Here is a 16,733-nt window from a genome sequence, read left to right as displayed (position 1 = left end):
TATCCCGAGACTGAAGTTATTTTTTTTTTGAGACTGAAATTATTTATCAGCAAAAGAAGCTTTTAAGATGAGACTATATGTTTTCCTATATATAGGATCATGTCGTCTGCAAACAGGGATAGTTTGACTTCCTCTCTTCCTGTCTGGATATCCTATATTTCATCTTGCCTGATTGCCCTGACCAGGTCTTTCAATATTATGTTAAACAGGAGTAATAAGAGACAGCACCCTTGTTTTGCACTAGTTTTCAAGTGGAATGCTTCCAGCTTTTACTCATTCAGTATAATGTAAGCTGTGCATTTTTAATAGATGACTATTATTATTTTGAGGTATGCTCCTTCAATAGTTTATTGACAGTTTTTAATATAAATCGGTGTTGAATTTTACTGAAAGCCTTTTCTGCATCTATTGAGATAATCATGTGGTTTTTGTCTTCAGTTCTATTTATATAATGAATCACAGTTATTGATTTGCATATGTTGAACTAACCTTGTATCCTGGGATTAAGTCTACTTAATTGTGGTGGATACGTTTTCCAACGTGCTGATGGATTCAGTTTGCCAGTATTTGGTTGAGAATTTTTACACTGATGTTCATCAAGGATGTTGGCCTGAAATTTTCATTTTTTTCCCCTGTATCTCTGCCAGGTTTGGGTATTAGGTTGATGCTGGACTCATAGAATAAGGAGTCCGTCCTTTTTAATTTTTTGGAATAGTTTCAACCAGAATGGTACCAGCTCTTCTTTCTACATCTAGTAGAATTCAGCTGTAAATCCATTTGGTCTTGGGCTTTTTTTCCAGCTGGCAGGCTATTTATTACTGAGTTGATTTCAGAGCTTGTTGTTCGTCTGTTCAGGAACTCAATTTCTTCCTGGTTCAGTCTTGGGAGGGTAATTGTGTCCAATAATTTATCAATTTTTTAAGATTATCTAGTTTACATGCCTAGAGGTTTTCATAATATTCTCTGATAGTGATATTTCTGTGGAATCAGTGGTAATATTCCCCTTGTCATTTTTCATTGTGTTTACTTGAATCTTCTCTCTTTTCTTCTTTATTAATTTAGCTAGCAGCTTTTCTAATCTATTAACTTTTTCAAAAAAGATGATCTTTTTTTTTCAAAAAAGGAGATCCTAGCTGATCTTTTGAATGGTTTTTCATGTCTCAATCTCCTTCAGTTCAGCTCTGATTTTGATTATTTCTTTTCTTCCACTAGCTTTGGATTTATTTGTTCTTGGTTCTTTAGTTGTTTTAGTGTGGTATTATGTTGCTAACTTGAAATCTTTCTAACTTTTTAATGTGGGCATTTAGCGCTATAAATTTCCCTTTTAACACTGCCTTAGCTGTGTCCCAGACAGTCTGGTATGTTGTACACTTGTCTTCATTAGTTTCAAAAACTTCTTGATTTCTGACTTAATTTCATTATTTCTCTAAAAGTCATTCAGGAGCAGGTTATTCAATTTCCATGTAATTGTATGGGTTTGAGTAAATTTCTTTGTTTTTGTTGCTAATTTGATTGTGTCATGGTCTTAGAGACTGTTTGTTATGATTTCAGTTCTTTTGCATTTGATGAGGAATGTTTTCTTTCCAATTATGTGATTAATTTTAGAGTATGTACCATAAAACCATGAGAAGAATGTATAGTCTGTTGGTTTGGGATGGAGAGCTCTGGAGAGGTCTATCAAGTCCATTTGATTGATACAGTGCTGAGTTTAGGTCCTGAATATCTTTGTTAATTTTCTGTCTTAATGATGTAATATTTCCAACGAATGTTAAAGTTTCCCCCTATTATTGTGTGGGAGTCCAAGTCTCTTTGTAGGTTTCCAAGAACCTGCTTTATGAAAATGGGTGCTCCTGTGTTGGGTGCTTATATATTTAGCATAGTTAGCTCTTCTTGTTGAATTGAACACTTTACCAATAGATAATGCCATTCTGCATCTTTTTTGATCTTTGTTGGTTTCAAATCTGTGCCTGCTTTTTTTGTTGTTGTTCATTTGCTTGGTAGATTTTTCTACACCCCTTTGTTTTGTGCCTATGTGTGCCACTCCATGTAAGATGGGTCTTAGTTCTTTATCCATCTTGCCACTCTGTGTCTTTTAATTAGGCATTAAACTCATTTATATTCAAGATTAGTATTGATATGTACTGATTTCATCCTGTCATCATAGTGTTAGCTGGTTATTTTGCAGACTTGTTTATGTGATTGCTTTATAGTGTACTGCTTTCTGTACTTCAGTGGTGTTTGTTTGTAGTGGCTGGTAGTAGTTTTTCCTTTCCATATTTAATGCTTAATTTAGGAGCTCTTGTAAAGCAGGTCTGATGGTAACAAATTTCCTATGCATTTGCTTTAACAAAAATATTTTCTTTTTTTCTTATGAAGCTTAGTGTGATCAGATATGAAATTATGGGTTGGAATTTCTTCTTTTAAAAGAATGTTGAATATTGACCCTCAAATCTCTTCCGTCTTGTAGGGTTTCAGCTGAGAGGTCTACTGTTAGTTCGATAAGCTTCTTTTGGTGGGTGACTTCCCCTCTCTCTGTAGCTTCCTTTAACATTTTTTTCTTTCATTTCATCCTTGAAGACTATGATGGCTATGTGTCCTAGGGATGACCTTCTTGTGAAGTATCATAGTGGGGTTTCCTGCATTTTCTTAATTTGAATGTTGGCATCTCTAGCTAGTCTGAGAAAGTTCTCATGGATGATATCCTGACATATATTTTTGAAGTTGGTTTCATTCTCTCATCTCTTTTAGGTACACTAATCAGTTGTAGATTCATTCTCTATACATAATCCGATATTTTTCAGATCTTTTTTTATTTATTTATTTTTATTCTTTTTTCTCTATTCTTGCCTGACTTTCTTATTTCAGAAAGTCAGTTTTCTAGCTGATTTTTTTTATCTACTTCGTATATTCTACTATTAATGCTTGTGATTGAATTATGAAATTCTTCTACTGTGTTTTTTAGCTCTACCAGGTCAATTACACTCTTTTCTATACTGCCTATTTTGTCTGTGTGTTCCTGCATTGTTTTATTATAATTTTTAGCTATCTTGCATTGGGTAACAACATACCCCTGTACCTCACTGAATTTTATTCCTATCCATTTGCTGAATTCTATTGCTGTCATTTCAGCCATCTCAGCCCAGTTTAGAACGCTTGCTAGAGAGGTAATCCTGTTGTTTGGAGGAAAAAAGGCACTTTGGCTTTTGCATTTTTAGTATTATTTAACTGATTTTTTTTTCTCATCTATGTGTGCTTGTCTACCTTCAATCATTGAGCTTGCTTACCTTTGGTTGGTTTTTGGTTGTTGTTTTTGTCCTATTTGATGACCTTGGGAGTTTGATTATGGTATAAGGTGGATTTAGCTGATTGTCTTCATTTCTGGAAGATTTTAGGGGCCAATGTTCAGCTTTCAACTCCTGGACAACGTGCTGTAACGGACTTGTATTGGACCCTGACATTATTCTCTGGCTTCTAGAGGTTTGGATGACACTGTGCTGGAATGAAGTTGAGATGTGGCAGTTGTGGCAGAGTGTTAGTGGATGGTGGGGTGCCTGCCTCCATGTGGGCACTCACCATAGTGACAGAGGAAATGCAATTGGGGAAGGTGGGGAGCCCCTGATGGAGAATTGTGCACAGCCACACTGGAGATAGTATTGACTTGGGGGTGTGACACTACAGGGCACAGGTCCTGGTGCCTTTACTGTACCTGGGAAGCAGGAGTGATTGCTCAGGTTGGGAGAGAATCACTGTTCTTTGCTCATTGTTAGCACAAGGACTGTGCACTAGTGAGCGTGGGTTTTGCTGGCTTTATTGCCACCAAGGCTTCATCTGCAATGTCAGTGGTCATGAGGAGGTGAAGGCAGACTGCTCTCCTGTGTTCTTGCAGGTAAGAAAAGCAAAACCCATCCACCTGTGCAGATACATGCCAGCAAAGCAATGTGGAGATACTGTGAGACCTGGGGAAGATGCAGGATGGGGAGGGAGTGGGCAAGCTGGTGCATGGCTGTAGGGGCCGCCTCACTGGAGCTCTCCACCAGTCAGGCATGGTCCACTAGCACAGAAGCTATGGTATGGGCTGCCAGGGTACCCAAGACTGCCCAGCAAGCATGCTTGGCCAGGCTTGTGCCCTAGGAGAGGACAGTAGACCAAGGGGTGCTCAAGTCAAACCAGCCCCATCTGATGGGCAAGACTGCCCTCCAGAGATAAAATCCCACAGTTCCCCTAGGGCTAAAGTCTCTATGGGAAGAAATAGAACCTAGGGCGATGGCTGAACCTGGCCATGTTCTAGTACCAGTGCTTCCACACTGAACCTTCTGGGCTCCATATCAGCTGCACTGCTGTCCTTACCACTGGCCTCTGGAATCCCAGCAGGAGGGATTCCTAAGTATCTGTGGTAGTCAAGGGGTCCCTCCAGCTGGAGTTCCAGAGGCCATGGTGAGAGCAGGTTGTTTCTTGCCAATTTAACTCAGCCATTCTCCTGGAGCTGCTGTGGTTCAGAGTCCCATTGTTCTGTAGCCATGTGCAGGGTTCCCAGCTTTCTCTCCCTTCACCCCAGCTTATGTGTCTTCCCTTTGGCCACTCTAGGTACCTTCCCTCTGAAGATCCGTTGAAAGGACACCCATGTTTTGGTGGGTGGGGTTGCACCTGGCTGGTTGTTCATCTTGCCCTCTCCCCCATGTTCTAATCTTTTGCATGTTCTAGATTTAATTTAAAACAACATATGATTTCTGTTTGTTGGACTCAGCATTGTAAATTGATGTCTGTGTACTTTTATTGATAACTATCAATATTTTGTTTGTTATCAGGACAATTATTCCTTATAGTTTTCAGAACCTAATTTGTTTTAAAATCATTTTGAGGTTGTTTTACAAGTCTAATGTATCACAGTTGATGTTAATTTTTGATGTCTTTCTTAGTTTCTCAGGAGGTTTTGAATTTAATCAGCAGGATCTAATTCTGTGGAAAGATTTTCTTGTGAAATTTTCTCCTCAATGTTTCTACTTACCTTTCCTCTTTAGAGACTTTGTGGGCACTCCCTGTGGATGACTTTTCAGACTCAGATATTCAATTAGTGGCTAGAAGCTCCTGTCTCAGTTATATTGATAATATTCCAGTTCCAGTTATACAACCAAGGGGTGTCTTGACCCAAGCTCCATTTGCAATGATTTCTTGCGCTACCACAAGCACGCTGACTGATACAAGCTACAGTTCGGGCAACATTTCCAACATTTTAAGACTCCTTGACTCGTTCAGTGAGTCTAACTGCAGTTCTCAGTCATTCATGAAGTTGTTTTGATTCCTTCTACCCTGAAAGCATCTGTGTTTCTCAAATGCCTTGCCCCTCCATTCCCAGCATTTATAGTCCATGAAAAAGTTTATTTTTATAGAGCTGTATTGTTTTACTTTTTAAAGTTATAATTTATTTGAACATTTTTTACTGTAATTCTCATTGCTTAGTTGTGAGCAGGGAAAAATTCCCAGTATAACGCTCATGTCCTCAACTAGATCCAATGCCTTTAACAAGTGTTTCAAAATTTATTGAAAACAGACATGAACAACATTTATCTTTGAATTGCGTTCCTTTGCAGATGAACAGTTCTTCTATTTAGCTTTCCTATAATTTCGCTGCATTAGTTAGAGTCCTCTTTCTATAAAAGACAGATGCAGTAATTTGAATGCTTATTCTGTAAATATCTATCATAAACAATGTGTCAACTGGTACACAATGTCAGTGAAATGGTCTCTTACCTTCAAAGCAGGTTGTGCATAAAGAATGTGTGGATCTACCCTGCTTTCTTTTTCTTTCTTTTCTTTTTTTTTTTTTTTTTGAGACAGCCTCGCTCTATAACCCAGGCTGGAGTGCAGTGGCATGATCCTGGCTAACTGCAACATCCAACTCCTGGGTTCAAGCGATTCTCCTGCCTCAGGCTCCTGAGTAGCTGGGACTACAGGTGTGTGCCAACATGCCTGGTTAATTTTTTTTATTTTTAGTAGAGATGGGGTTTCACCATATTGGCCAGGCTGGTTTCGAACTCCTGACCTTGTGATCTGCCTGCCTCAGCCTCCCAAAGTGCTAGGATTATAGGCATAAGCCACCACACCTGGTCTATCCTGCTTTTTTTTTTAATGTTTATTTTGCAGTAATGACAGATCCACAGAAGGTTGCATAGAATGTAGAGTGGGCAGCCTTCTTTGTAAATGTAATGTAGGACTAGATTTTTGTATTAATTTGTTTTATACTGTTGATAAAGACTTACCTGAAACTAGGCAATTTACAAAAGAAAAAGGTTTAATGGACTTAGAATTCCACATGGCTGGGGAGGCCTCACAATCATGGTGGAAGGCAAGGAGGAGCAAGTCACTTATGTGGACTGAAGCAGGCAAAGAGAACAGTTGTTCAGGGAAACTCCCATTTCTAAAACCATCAGATCTTGCGAGACTTATTCACTATCATGAGAACAGCATGATGAGTCTGACCCCCACGATGTAATTACCTCCAACTGGCTGCCTCCCACAATAAGTGAGAATCCAAGATTTATTTGAGTGGAAAAACAGCCAAACCAAGCCAAATTTTCTTTGCTGTCTTCCATATTATTTTCAAATATTTGATGCAATTTGTACATAAAGATAGATGGATTCTCAACATATTTGTTTTTAAATTTCAACTTAATTGTAAAGATGTTTTCCTATGGTGAACATTTTTTTTTAGTCATGCAAAAAAATTAGTAAAAGTTCTGAAATATTTCCTATTTAATGAAGTTTTTTAATATAATTAGATATGCAAAATGAAACTTTAATTTCACACCTGTGCACACACACAGAGAATGTCATTGGAATTTGCACAAAGCACAAGCCAATGACTATCTTATAGCATAGTGTTCCTCAAAATGGAAATTGCTATTTTACAGAAGACCTGAACACTGAGAATATCATACCTTCTTGTGGATTTCTGAATATAAACAACAGAATCATTAGCTTCTGTATATTCTGGCCATTGGCCATTGCTTATCCTGTCCATGGGCTGTTGCTTATCCTATATCTCATCATAATTTTTTCTCTTTTTCCCTACCACTACCTTCTCTAACTTTAGAGTATTTGGTGTAAGATAACTACTTTACTGTTCTCTCAGTGTAATATTCCTCTTTCATCTTTACTGAATCAGCAGGTCATATACCTAAAATATCATTTATTCATTTATCCATCAAAGAGCACTGTATCAATCCTAACGTAACTACTAGGTATTGAGAGTCTCATTAAATCCCACATTAAGCTAGAAACAAATAGGGCCAAAAAAGAAAGGAAAGAAACACAAAGAGAAAAATCTCCCTATTAAAGTATTTCAGCTTCCAAAATAATGTAATTTATTACCTGTCAAAATATATGACTTTAAAATTTTATGTGAATATTTGAGAGCTTCTGCCTTATCAACTTTTGCCCATTATAAAAATTGTGGTTTTAAAAAAATATTTGTTCTTGACAATTTTGTTTTTAAATGGTCCTCTCTATCTTCCTACAATAAATATTTGCCTGTCTTATGTAATAAAAAGGAAAGTAAGTTAAAAAATCTAAAAGAAAGGTAAACCAGAAAGACACGGTAGTATTCGATTGTATTTTAAAATAAGGAAAAGTTAGAATAATGTGTGTTGTTAACAATTCTCCTCCTTAGTATAGATATCTAATCATGTTATTTGTTTCTAAAATATGGCTAATAGTAAATATCGTCATAGATTGTTCATAGACGTACAAGTATCCAAAAATTGTTTTAGCAGTATGCCAAACAAAACATTAAATTAACATATACTTATTCAAAACAATATTTGAAAACATGTTTCAAAAGTTGCTTTCATGAAAATTTTTTATAGATTAAAAATTATCTTAAAGATAATGCACCTCCTAAATTTCTAATACATATAAAATAGTTTAAATTTCTTTTTCTATGTTTAATTTTGTTCTCCTGGTCTTTACTTTCTATTTTATTAAGAAAAAGGTCATTGCATTAAGACATTAACCTCAAAAGAAATAATTAGAAATGTTAATTACAAATAACAGATGTTGATTTTCTTTTGTGTAAGGCTTAAATTACCGAATGATTTGTTAATACACAGAAAAATTTCTATTGTGTTTTTCCTTGTTTGTTTATTCATTTATTAACTATTTATATACTTCTGACACCATTATCTATTTCTCGTGAACATCTGTGAGACTGTGTAAAGACAGTGTTTCTGCTATTAATGTTTAAAAAAAAAACAAAAAACAAAAAAAAAACCTTTAAGTTCTGGGGTTCATGTGCAGATCATGCAGGATTGTTACATAGGGATACACACGCCATGGTGATTTGCTGCATCCATTCCCCCGTCACCTACTTTAGGTATTTCTCCTAATGTTATCCCTCCCCAATACCCCCACCCACTGCTATCCCTCCCCTAACCCTTCCCTCCCCCAGAGGCCCCCATTTGTGATGTTCCCCTCCCTGTGTCCTTGTGTTCTCATTGTCCAACACCCACTTATGAGTGAGAACATGCAGTGTTTGGTTTTCTGTTCTTGTGTCAGTTTGCTGAGAATGATGGTTTCCAGCTTCATCCATGCCCCTGCAAAGGACACGAACTCATTCGTTTTTATGTCTGCATAGTATTCCATGGTGTATATGTGCCACATTTTCTTTAACTAGTCTATCATTGATGGGCCTTTGGGTTGGTTCCAAGTCTTTGCTATTGTAAACAGTGCCACAAGGAACATACATATGCATATGTCTTTATAATACAACAATTTACTTTTTTACAAGAAAGGTATTTTTTTTTGATTTTTGAAAATAATGCTACCTTGAAATATATATATATATATATATGTATACTTATAGGTTTTTGAAATGGCCTTGCATGTTATATAACACAAACACACACAAGATTAAAAATCTCATAAGATAAACCAGGTTCCCTGGCAATATAAAAGGATATGCAACACAGGCCAAATGCATTTATGTAGGAAATAGTTGTTACAAATGTACACATCTCAGCAATATCCTCTTTGCCAAGGTAGAAAATACCAGAAGCTAGCATTCCTCATCTCAGTACCCACTGACTGATACAAGGGTATCACTCATTTTTAAAAAGCGATTTTTCTTTAAAAATATGTCCACTTTATAGAAACCAGAAAAGGACACAAAAGAAAATAAAACAGGCTCACAAGCCAAACTTTGTATAATTTTACTTTTATCTGCAATTTAAGCTAACCACACTTTATGGTGCATAGCATTCTTTGATTTGAGCTAAAACAAATAACTGAATAACAAAATATCCAGTTTTTAGTGCATATAAATCTATTTAAATTTTTACTACCTAAAACGACAATATCAGACTCTAATCTATGTTGTTAATCAGCCACTGTATATGCCATCTACAAAAAAAAAGGTAAATTATCTGATCACCACATGTAACCAATGGAAAGGGTCACAGGGCATCCAGTTGAGAAAAGAGAAATATCGTTCATACCAATGGCCTATGCTTCATAAGTGAGCTAATGATTATTTTTACTGGACATTATTTTACAGCAATATTTCTTACACCATTTCATTTGTGGTAATCAGAGTTTTAAGGCTTTTAAAATGTTACTTTTGTTGCTAGTATCATTTTATTACTACTTTTGTTACACTTGTTATTAGTCATTTCTTAATGAAATGACTAGTCATTGACTAGTCATTGATTTAGGAAGTTGATTTAGGAAGTTGTCCTAGATTACCAAGCCTGGTAAGAGTTTATGAATTTGGATTGCTTTATACATTAGCGTATTACCAAAGGGGGAAAAGCCTTAGATATGAGTGTTTCAAATGTATTCTCATCTTTTCATAGGACTATTAGAATAATATGCTTCTCGCTTTATAAAATAGAATGTCTGATGTGCTCCCAAAATAAAATGAAAAGAGGAATGGGCAGAAGAAAAGTATCTGACTAAAGTTTCAATTGAACAAAAATGACCATCCACTCCCATCAGGATTTAGATGAATGACGATCTCTGGAGATCTAAGAAACAGCAACTGAACCTTAAAGCCATCCATGGACAGTTCTAGCCCAGATATCAACTGAGGTTCAGGGGCAATGTTCTCAATCTAGGGGAGGAAAAGAGGTTCAGAGAAGGAGATTGTGGTGGTCAACAGGCCACTCAAACAGTAGCTTAGTCCTGACTGTGAATTGGAACACATCGAGGGACCTGGAGGTCAAGAGTTCGTAGGATGTTAGACCTCAAACTAGTCTGCATTAGTAAGGGCTAGTTAGTAAAAAAGACATCAGACTGGAAACCATAGTTGAAATCTAATGCTAAATACTACATATATGGGTATGGCCAAAAGTAAGGAATGCAACTAGGAAATTTGGTTCCAGTGCACAGCATAAGAACCAGCGGCCACCCTTCCTCATTCCATGCTGAAATAAGTTAACAATGCTGTCGGGTTTTGGGGTGGCTGAACCTGCCTTTGTTTCTGCTTTTGTGAGTCCTATTTGGCCTAGGAAATGGAATGATACTGAGCCTACAGGGAAGGAGAACAGTGGAATTGAATGTGAACATCTGAGGATGGCTGAGTCAGGAGCTATGAATCTGGAAAAGTTTTATTCAGGGCAAGGACATTTTCAAAACGGTATAGGCCTCTATGGCACTGTTTCTACTTACTATACATGTAAATATAGCTCATGTAGGGGTGTGTGTGAAGTTAAATTACAATTAGCTCAGGTTAGGTAATATTTTATGGAAATTTAATCACATACCTTTTAAACTTCAAAGTTTTGTTTTCTTAGTTCTGCAATTTGAAGTAAATGCTTTCTTATTTTTTAAATTATTTTGTAGGCCTGTGAAATCTTAGAGGACTAGACACTACTGAAAATGCCTAGTGGCAAAAAGAGACCATGACTGAATGATTAAGAATTCACAGCAGAGACACTTTTCAAAAAAAGACATGCAAGTGGCCAAGAAACAAATAAAAAGATGCTCAACATCACTAATCATCAGAGAAATGCAAATCGAAGCCACAATGTGAAGCCATCTTATACAAGTCAGACTGGCCATTATTAGCATTATTAGAAAGTCAAAAAACAACAAATGCTGGCAAGGATGGAGAGAAATGGGAAAGTTAATACATTGTTGGTGATCATGTAAATATGCAGATGCTACGCAGAGCAGTTTTGATTTCTCAGAAAACCAAATGAAACTATCATTCAACCCAGCAATCCCATTACTGGGTATGTATCAAAAAGAAAATACATTGTTCTACTAAAAAAAGACACATTTACTCATGTGTTAATTATAGCACTATTCACAATAGCAAAGACAGAATCAACCCATGTGCCAATCAAAAGTTGATTAAAGAAAATGCAGTACATATATGTCATAGGATACTATGCAGCCATGAAAAAGGAATGAAATCATGTCTTTTGCAGGAACTTAGATGGAGGTCATTATCCTAAATTAATTAATGCAGGAACAGAAAACCAAATACCATATGTTCACAATTATAAGTGGGAACTAAACATTGGGTACTCATGGACATAACAACAGCAATAATAGACATTGGGTACTATCAGAGAGGGAGGGGTGGAGACGAGCCATGGCTGAAGAACTAAGTGTTGGATATTCCTCACATGGTGATGAAATCATTCATATCCCAAATGTCAGCATTAGGAAATATACCCATATAACAAACTTATACAGGAAATCCCAGACTCTACCCTCTGAATCTGAAATAAAAGTTGACATTTTAAAAGTAAAATAGAGTAAAAAATAATTCACAGCACCATACCTTGTACATATGAATATATTTTCTTTTCCACCTTTTACTACAACAGTCCTTGGATCTAAATTTCCTTGTGTATTCAACTCCATTTTGAATAGCTGGTGAAATTTCTCACAGATTATAGCAATAAATAGCCTATATATCTATTTTTTAAGGTTTTGCTGTGTGTTTTCACACTTTTTGTTTGTAGCTGCACTGACACTGTCATGGGAAGTTGAAAGGGGATTATAATGAGTTGCTGGCCCAGTGTTTTCTTAAAAATAATTCCTCTTGCTTACTAATTTATAATTGCTAAAAAGAAGGACAGTAAGCCAAACTAATAGTATTTGAGTGTTTCCCAGCTTATAGCTTTTTAATTCCTTTTAACCTTGTTTGTAGAATCCTTAAACAAGGACTAGAGAGAGCTGGAGAGATTGTAGATTGTAGTACCTATCTAAAACCTGATGCTAGAGGCTGAGCATGGAAGCTCATGCTTGTAATACCAGCACTTTGAGAGGCTGAGGGGCATGCCTGTAATTCCAGCTACTCAGGAGGCTGAGGCAGGAAAATTGCTTGAACCCGGGGTGCGGAGGTTGCAGTGATCCAAGATCATGACACTTCACTGCAGTCTGGGCAAAAGAGCAAAACTCTGTCTCAAAAAAACAAAAACAAATAAAAAAACGTGATGCTAGAATCAAGCTGTCTGGATTCACATCCCAGCTTGGTTCTTTACTAGATCTTCAATAGTGATACTGGAATCAAGCCGTCTGGATTCACATACTAGTGTGGTTCTTTATTAGATCTTCAATATTGGAGAACTTGGATCTGTTTATTAGATTTTTTGAGCCTTAGTTTCTTCATCTATGAAATGACATCGTTGAGGGTGTAAAATATAGCAAGTTAGGGGAAGCATTTAGACCAGTACCTGGTGTCATAGAGTAACACTATAGGGCTATTATCATTCTTGTCTTTGAAGACCAAGAATACAATCTTATACCAATTGCTTTTTGAAATCTGCCATCACCATTTTTATTACACTTTGATTATACTTGCAGCAACAGAGCTGAAAGGCATATGCCTTTCTTGGTAAGTTTTTAAATTATACTGATAATTCTAAAATGTATAAATAATAAATATCATATTTGATTAGTATAGCAAGGTATTAACTTTATCAGTGGTGATAAAGCAATTATAAATCTAGTGACTCAAAAGAGTTTAAATTAAAATTATCCTCATGATCAATCAAGATACCACATGCTTTACTTAGAAATATTGAAATATTATATCAAACCTAAATATGGAATTGTAAGAGGCTTTGTTGTCAGTTTACTAAAGCTCATCTCCCAATGTGATCATACACAAATTTATAATTATTAAACCTAACTGGTGTTGCATAGTTTGAAAGCAAAACAAGTGGGCCTGTTCAATTTTTTTGTGTGTGATTTTTCTTTTTATTTATTTCGCGTATATTTATCATTACTTATTTTTATCATGTTTGACATTTTTCCTTTATGCCTAAACTTTACTGCTCTTGATGTCATTGGACCAGAAAGATGAAAAATACAGAGCAAGATCTCTAAAACACTGAATCTACAAGATTAAATGTGCTGTTTCTAAGATCTAGCAGATGCTGGGAGGAAAGAAAATAGAACCCTTGTTGTCTCAACATTGATAGAAAACTGAAACCATTGGTACGGAGAATGAAATCCCTAAGTCTACAGACTTCTACACATATCTTATTTATAACAATGCATCTACATTAGGCAAAGCCTGTCTCATTTTTTATGACTTAATTGCTTTCCTCTCTTTGCATTTATAACACCAATCTACTTTCTGTCTTTCAACGTACATCCCAGAGAAAGGAAAGAGAAAATAAAGCACATTATTCAGTAAGATTTCATTGTGCACTGAGGGTAAAAAGCAGGCATGTATAAATGGAAATGCATTTGAAAGCCTTCCCCACTGAAATCTGGCAGGAGGTAAAGCACTTCATTAGGATTTGCAACATCAGTGGTGAACTGCTTCACACAAAGTGCTATATTTGCAAATAAGGCACAAAATTGACTGTCAAGGAGATGTAAGACCATAGCAGATTCCAACTGTTTTGTACAAAGTACTCTACAGAAATACAGTACGTTTGGAACTCCAAGATTTAGATTTCATAAACTGTTGGTAGAGACTCACCATTAGGTCTTCATTAGGTCCTGAAATAGGATTCTTCATAATGACATCGTGTGAAGGGCACAGCTGAATCCAGGAAGTCAATGGGCATTTTACTGATATGCTCCAAAAATTACTGTAAAAGAATAATCCACATTCACTAAATTTTAAATGGAGACAGTGCAGCGATATATCTTAGTGATTATCATTATAAATGTTAAAGGGCAAATTGTATGGTTAAAGATTTTAAAGTAGTATTTCAGAGTTCAGGGTCAGACACATTAAAATAAAGCCTCAGATATGCTTATATTAATTTCCATTATTGGCAAATTTATTGGCCTGAAATAAGTATGTTTACTTGCTGAGTTACAGACACATGACTTGCAAGCACCTTTTGAAACAGATCACACTGTTTAGTATTTCTCTCTCTCTTTACTATTCTCTTCCTCCAGAACACTATCCTTCCTCCTCACTTATATTTTGTTCTGGTAAATGTCTAAAACCTTTAGGAATGAACCTGTTATCTACTATAATAATAAATATAATTTATATAATATACATTATCTGAAAAAGCTGTTTAATTCCTTACTGTGTCTAGGATGAAACAAATGAGGTTGTTTGCCTACACCTCATTTTCCCCCTCCACAAAGAGAAGTACATGAATTGATGTGTTTCCTTTTGACCTTGGATTTTAAGAAAATTAAATTTAATTATCATGTTTTCATGCAGTATGAATCCCATAATCTGGTATGAGATTATTTGCATTTCCAATTCTCCTTTTCTGAAGTGTTTGGATCTTCATTTTTACCTGTATTTCAACTATGCTGTCAAAGTATGAGCTCCTCAAAGACAGAGAAGTTGTTTGATTCTTCCATATCCCACAGTGCTATAATTTCTGTAGCACAGATGTGTTAAATTTTATGTGTGTAAATGATAAATATAGTCTTTCTTAGAAAAAGGTATAGCTATATTTGTAAAAATGCATATAATTTTAAAAGCTTATAATTAAAATGGCTTGGAGAAAATTATTTGTTATTCTGTTTCACCACAGGCCTTGTTTTAGGATATTGCCTATGATTTTGAAATGTCCCTGCAGGCAAGAATCACCTTGGATAACTGTCAAACATACAGATTCTATGGAATCGGTCTATGTAACAGAGAGATTAGGTAATATTAAATTTAATCCATACCCAAGATGATTCTTATCAGGAAAGTTAGAAGCTACTTTGAATAGTGCTTACAGAGAAATATTGAAATATGCAATGAAGGAAGAATTTGATATTAATGCAACCAGGAATTTAGGAAGAAATAAAGTTATTATGAGAAGCAGCTGGGAGTTGCTGTCTGGAGCAGTAGCAATCATCATATTTCTGGGAGTTTTCATTAGAAGGAGAAGCTGACAGATCTCTTGAAATCCTCTACTGACCAGTTCTACTAGAAGCAGATGGAGTGTCAACCTGGGAACACCATGAAGGTTCCTTTTCCTTTTTGTATCAGGGTAAGCCACTTTTAAAACCTACTGTAGGAATGAATAAAACAGGAACAGAAATAAAAGGTGATTGGGAAAGTAGAAACTATAGGTCTTTCAATATTCACTTCACTGAGAAGAGAATAATCATAATTGCACTAGAATATCTGGAACATAAAAAACCAGACACTTAACAAGTACACAACTCAAGGCTGAGAATATTCATAAAATTAGTAGTTGTATTAAACTATAAAGACTTAAGAGGGCTAAATATGAATAAAATTCAACTGATTCACCCTGATTTTTCTAGTTTTTTATGTGGAGAATTCAGAAACTATACACTCTCCTTTTAATTTTTTTTATATCTTTCAATATTTTACAGTCTCTCACGCACAAAAACATTTTGTCCGACTTTTTCCCTCTCCTGTGTCTTTAAAACAGGTAATGGGGTAGACAGTCTTTCGCTCTCTTTACACAGTAATCTCATTGCTGAATCAATATATACTGTTATTATAGCTAATAGGACTTTATTCTTTCATAGTACTTGTGTGTCTGTTAATTAGTCTACTCTATGTCAGTCACTGAGAGAACAATAAGACAGTATGGCTCAGCAGTGATCACAGGAGGGGCAATGATGATCAAGGGGCAGTTCCTGTTGTGTTTAGTGTCTAGTGGGTCAGGCAGAAAAATAAACAAGCAATTACTAAATCACTGGAAGAGTACCAATGATGAGATAGCATAGTTTTAGAACCATAGAAGTGACAACTAACTCAGTTATGGAAAGTGTTCTATTGGCTATCTATTGCTGTGTAAACAAAATACCCCAAAACATTACAGATTAAAACAACAAAACTTCTGTAGTTCCGAAATATAGACGCTACTTAGCTGGGTCTTCTAGCTCAGAATTTCTTACAAAGCTGAAATGAAGGTGTAAGCTAGTGTTACAACCCTTTCAAGGCTCAACTTGGGGAGTATCTTCATTGAAGCCCACTCACATCATTGTAGTCAGGACTCAGTTCCTATAGGTATGAGGGCCTTAGATTCTTGCCCTTGAGCCTTCTTTATAGGTCAGCTCATGACTTGTTATCTGTCTTCCAACAAAGCCAGCAAGCAAAAGAGCAAGAAAGGGGCCAGCAAGATAGAAGTCATGGTCCTTTTATAATTCTATCTGGAAAGTGACATTTGTTCTTATTTGTCCTTTTCTGTTTGTTAAAAGTGAGTCACAGCCAGGTACAGTGACTCACACCTATAATCCCAGCACTTTGGGAGGCTGAGGTGGGCGGCATACCTGAAGTCAGGAGTTCAAGACCAGCTTGGCCAATATGGTGAAACCCCATCTCTACTAAAAAT

Source organism: Cebus imitator, unplaced genomic scaffold (genome assembly GCF_001604975.1).
Source record: "Cebus imitator isolate Cc_AM_T3 unplaced genomic scaffold, Cebus_imitator-1.0 Scaffold643, whole genome shotgun sequence".
NCBI lineage: Eukaryota > Metazoa > Chordata > Mammalia > Primates > Cebidae > Cebus > Cebus imitator.
Note: the sequence above shows the minus strand (reverse complement) of the source record.